Consider the following 6,000-nt stretch of genomic DNA (forward strand, 5'->3'; position numbering starts at 1 on the left):
CAAAACCCTCACGACGAATGATAAAGTATAGCCCGAATTCGGGCAGCACTTAAACATCCATCAGTTCGGTTTCAATCGATCGGACATTGTATTGTAACAGTGATCGAGTTAATACCCTGTAGTCGTAGCAGCGTTTCCCTATGCAAAACTATGAATTTGAGCGATATGTTTCATCTTTTGGAAAGTTTTACGAACACGGGTGAACAGGCCATGCTCGGTTCAATTTACAGCTGATTTTTAGGTTTTACGCGGCCCGCGTAAACCTTAACAAAATCTTATGCGGCCCGCGAGGGCCACCTAGTCTACGATTAGGGCTAGCGTGTCACTGGTAGTTCGCCACGTGTCTGACACATGTCCTGAATGCTTATCCGGTGATCTTTGATCTGTCGCGGCCCGCATAGACTATTCTTAAGTCTTACGCGGCCTGCGAGCGGCCAGAAAATCCAAATTTCTTGATTTTTGTTATGGATTAGAGTTTTAGGGTCCCGGGATACTACTTACGGGTCGTTTTGGGACATTTTTGCAGGTCCTTACACAACCCCAGTCCACGACAGGTGCTGAGTCCAAACTATAGTACTATCGTTGCTAAGGTGTCAGGCAACAATCACTGTGTAAACATAACATACAAGCATTCATCGAATAACACGTATAACATGCAGAGCGGTTAGCATATAAAAGTGTTTGCGTTGTGTGATAGATGTGATTTGGTATAAGTAACGTATGTAACACCCAAAAGTGCGTTAAGCAAAAACGGATCGAGTATACTCATTGTTTGTGTTTAAATAAATAAACACAAGCTTGGATTGAAGGGAGTGCTTGAGAGATTAGCCTGATCAGATAACGACAATATAAGCGTTGAATAGTGCGTTAAACAGTGTTGAGTGGAACGAGTGATGAATCAGTGTTTCGATCGGATGACCGCCGGACGGATGACCATTCGGTCGGAGGGTCATTCGTTGGGGAGGATGTGTTTGTGTATTGTTTGAACTTTGAAGTTTTCATTGTAGCATTTTAAAAGTGAGAAGTGTTGCTACTTATCAGGTCGTCCGGTCGGACGGTCATCCGGACGGATGGCCGTTCGCTCAGATGGTGATCCGTTTAAGTGGAACGTTACAAAGATTCAAGTCTCATGGTAGGATAATCATTCGATCGGATGGTCGTCCGATCGGATGACTATTCGTTTGGAACTGATATTCTTGGAAGTTTTTGTAAAATAGTTTAAGTGTTTGAAAATCACAAGTCACCTAGTCGAATAGTCGTTCAATCGGATGGTGATCCGATCAGACGGCTATCCGATTGAGTTAACTTGTTTCGTTTGAAAAGAACTTGTAAAACTTGTTAGGTTGCAAATTTGTCGATTTTTACAGATACGTTATGACGGCGTGTTAAACAACGAAAACCGCGTCAGGTCCAACTCATCCGGTTGGACGGAAATCACCCCGTTCGATCCGAACCAGCTGTCCATGGCGGTGTTTCATGTTCAACCCGTGAATCGGTTGTCTCTTCGACAGTGATCCGTTCTCAAACCGGCACTTCACTAGAAAATGAATAGAAGGCCCGAACGAGCTCAGATTCTATCGGTTTTGAGCGAAAAGTTGAGAATGTTGAAGAGAAGTGGAAATCAGTTGAAAAATGTTTAGATTTGGTGAAATCAGTCTTTCAACATTGTAGAAATCCATTAGATCTAAGTTATTCTTGGTGAGTTGAGGTCACACTTCAGTGTTCATAAGAACACCATGATGACGTCACCTTAGAACAGCCCGAATCCGTGGATTGCATGTTGGAAATGCAAGATTCGATGGTGAAGAAGATAAGAAAGTGTGTGTAGATGATAGAAGTACAAGATTCAGATTGAAAACTTACAAGAATCGCGAGAAATCGAGGGAAAATAGCCTGAGAACGCGCTGGGTCGGAGGGAGCTGTCGCATCAGGTGTACAGTGATGTGACAGGTGAGGTATTTATAGTGAAAGGAGAAGAAAGGCGATGAAGGTTTGAGGGGTCGGATGGTCCTTCGATCGGAGGGCCTCTGCGAGTTGGTTTTCCGACTTTTTTTCGTGCGTTGAGCGTTGCGTTGCGTTTTAGCGAGTTGCGAGCAAGCAATGCGATAGTTTTAAATAATAGTTACACAAATAACCTAACTAACATACAACAATATAAGTAACCTTGCGTTCCCAGTTCGCGATGAGATTGTGTTGCGACAGAGTTGCAATTGCTTTTGCGAATAACACCTTTAAACATAACATCAGCACACACAGGTAAAGCACATAATTACACACACACGTAAAACAATATCCATAACTGCGATTCGAGTTGCGATGCGATAGCGATGAGATAACATTAAGTTGATTAGCGTTTAATTTCGTTTATCGCATTGTTACTTCACATATTACAAATCGTAAATTAAATCAGTGTTAACTACAGTATAGATTATCGAGGTTCGAGAGTACAAGCAATAATCAAGCAAGAAATGTCAGATTTGATTAGCAATCTTTTCTTCCTTTGACTTTGACTTTGACTTCAAAAAGTCGGGTTATTACACTAACAGCCACCACCACCTTATATTCATATGTTCCATACAGTAGATGCAATCGAGTAGGCTCTAACTGACACCATCTACGAGAAGGTTCCATACAGAAGACCAATTCGGTTTCTTCGAATACTTGCACCTAAAAAATGACCTTGGTAGATCCAATCGGTTACAACTGTTTTGCTTATTTGTATGGAACCAAAACACTTTGAACCAAAACCTTCTTGGTAGATCCAATCGCCATTCCCTTTAACCTACTGTAACCAACATTAAAACCCTAGCCACCACTTGAATTGGGGTTGTTGACTGCCGGTGCGGTGACCAGACAACCCTGTACAACAATCGTTGTTGCAAATTAGGCCGGCACTCCATCTCTACATCTCTAATAACCCGGATCTGGAATAGGAACCATCTCACTCTGTTTCTCTCTCTAAATACCCCGCCATTGCCTCTCTCTACAAACTACGACCGCGTAGGGTTTGGAACAGGAACATGTACATATTCGCCACTATAGGTGGCAAGGGTTAGAGTTTGGAATAGGAAGGAGGTGGTGGCTGAGTTGATGGTGGCAGTGGTGAGAAAGGGGATGCAGGTGGTGGCTGAGTTAATGGTGGCGGTGGTCAGAAGAGGAGAAGGAGGTGGCGGTGGAGTTGATGGTGGCGGTGGTCAGAAGAGGAGAAGGAGGTGGTGGTGGTGATGAACTTGAGAGTATAAATCTGGGAATGAAGAATGAACTGATGATGATGATGAACTTGATGTAATGGATTTGGTTGATTCTTGATTTTATATAATTTTAATAAGATAGGGGCAAAACGACTTTTCACACGTTATTAACAGTCAAACAAATGTTGACTTGACAAAGTTGGGTGCTAGGGGTAAGAGTGCAGCGTTTCCCATTAGTTGGGGGGGGGGGGCAAATTGCAATATTTTCCAGGGAGGGGTCAGAGTGCCAATTGGCTTAAACCCCAGGGAGGTAAAATTGCAGTTTATTCTTGACTTAATTAGTAAAGAATTTCAAAATTAGTAAAAAAAAAACTATTCACAGCAGGCTGCAGTTATTTCTTAATCAACTTTTGTTCTAACTAAACATAACTAGTATGATGTCGGGCGTGTTGCGCCGCAGGCATTATGTATACTGACTATTTATATTTGAAACTTAATACTCGAAATATACTGAAAACCCGATTGATTACATAACAACTTCGTACTAATTCTTATATAATAAAAGCTAATACACTCATTTGTTCTTAAACCACTACATGACGCTACATTATACACCAAAAAGTTTCAAAACAATTAGCCTATTGTTTTAAGGAAATGTTAGAACACCAACCGGGTTCTTGTGTACTAACACCACCACCCTTTCCCGGTGTTGTGCTAGCCTATTTTTCCAACCCTTGGTTCTATCCAAGTGGAGGCACACACTTGAGTCTCGACTACGACCCTATTCATAGGAAATGATAATTGTGGTGATAACATAAAGTATCAGAGTAGTTGGAACTTCCACATTCGGTGCATTGTCAGCAAGGGATATTGGGTTGATCGTGGTAGTGAAACCTTATTAAAGGTCTCTGATTCAAGCAATACTCAGCCACATAACCAACACATAACTAAATACCTGATTAAAGGTTGTAACTTTACAAATCATATATACACCTCAACCACATATCATCAACTATGCATTAGGACAACAAAGTCCTACTAAAAAAATCAAAGACCTAAACCATACAAATCCACCAAAACATCATGTATATGGCTACAATGCTCAAAACACACATCATTGCCCCTGCATTCCGATAAAAGAGTTCGATTCAACCAATGCTCCGACACATAACAAACAAATACCCAAATACCCGATTAAAGGTTTTAAGTTAACAAATCATATACATGGCTCAAACACATATCATCGCCTCTGCATTCGTAAAACAAATTCTGACTGAGACAACTATAAAAAAAGATCTAAACCAAACATATCAACAAAAACATCACGCAGATGGTTCACCAAAGGATCATCTCTTCTGCATCTCGAAAGTAACACACATTCATAGCATAATAAAGCCATACAGAACCGTAGAACGAGTCAGGAAACCAAAATTTCAATGAGAAACTCGTATTCAACGAAGGTAGGATTTTGAAAACAACACAAAGAAACCAACGTTCAAACAAAAGATCAAGTAATACGTGATTACAATCAAAGACAAACAACATCCGACACAAAGTCACCAATAAGATTCGAGACAGAGTGAGAGGACCATGTGCGTAGTTGAGAGAAAAAATAGAGAAGTCGAATACAAAAGAAAAGAGGGACACCCCCCCCCAATTTACGTGTGGTAAAGTATATACACGGGCCCATCACTCCTAAAAACAAACACCAAAGCATATAGCACAATACCACATTGCACAAAACACAAAAAAATGCATATAGTACAACCAAAGCAAGCCAACCAAGGTTGGCAATTAATATTATATAAATAATATACTAAAGTTTTACGGTCCGGTCCGGTTTATACGACCCATTTCAAGTGTAAACGTAAACCAAATCGTTCACTATGGTGTAAATTGTTTGAAACCAACCCACCAAAAGTTAAGAAAAAAAAAACAGACCATTAAACCAATCTGATGTTCGATTGGGACGTTTCACAATAATCTGTGACAAACCAAATTGATACCAGTTGTACAACTTCAGTAGTAATCTATTTTACGGTTTCTGGTATACATTTCGTTAAAAACTTAATTGTATTCACAATAGAGTATCTTTTTGTATCTTTCTGATACGGTACCCTGACAAACCACACTAATATCGTACTAACAATATCGGCACCATGCCAATTATGTGTGAACAATGTTGGTACCCATATTGGTAGTATCAAATAAATAATAATTGTTTCTATGGTTATCGATCGATTTGTAACACGTACGTGTTGATATCTTTCTAAGCATATTACGACTCTATTCTCTGGGTTTTGCTTCCAGTTTCCATATCAAGTACATACATCATATTAATATTGTAATGAACCAAACTGATACTGACATAGTGATGGCAAAAAAGCCCAAGCCCGACGGGTATACCCGAAACCCGAAACATATGGGTAGGGTATACCCGAAGCCCGATGGGTATGGGCCGGGTATGGGCTTAAAAAAGGAAAATATTCGGGTACGGGTACAAGTATGGGATTTAGTGATACCCGGCCCATTTACCCGAATAATACCCGAAAGAATCATATTGTAAATTTCCATATATGTAAACATACTACATGCACTTTTTACTATTGGACTAAGATCATTGCTGAACAAATCGATTCTTGTTCACAGATTAAGTTATTTTTCATGTTAGTTTGTCATCTTGTTCGATGTTGTTGGCATGAAGAGCTTTACACTCTTGTTCACACAAGATTGCTTAGTGTTAAAAGATTATTTCTTAAAATCTAGTTACTAAATTTGTTTATGTAGGTTACAAATTATATTCACAGAT

Source organism: Helianthus annuus, chromosome 15 (assembly GCF_002127325.2).
Source record: "Helianthus annuus cultivar XRQ/B chromosome 15, HanXRQr2.0-SUNRISE, whole genome shotgun sequence".
In the NCBI taxonomy this organism is placed as follows: domain Eukaryota; kingdom Viridiplantae; phylum Streptophyta; class Magnoliopsida; order Asterales; family Asteraceae; genus Helianthus; species Helianthus annuus.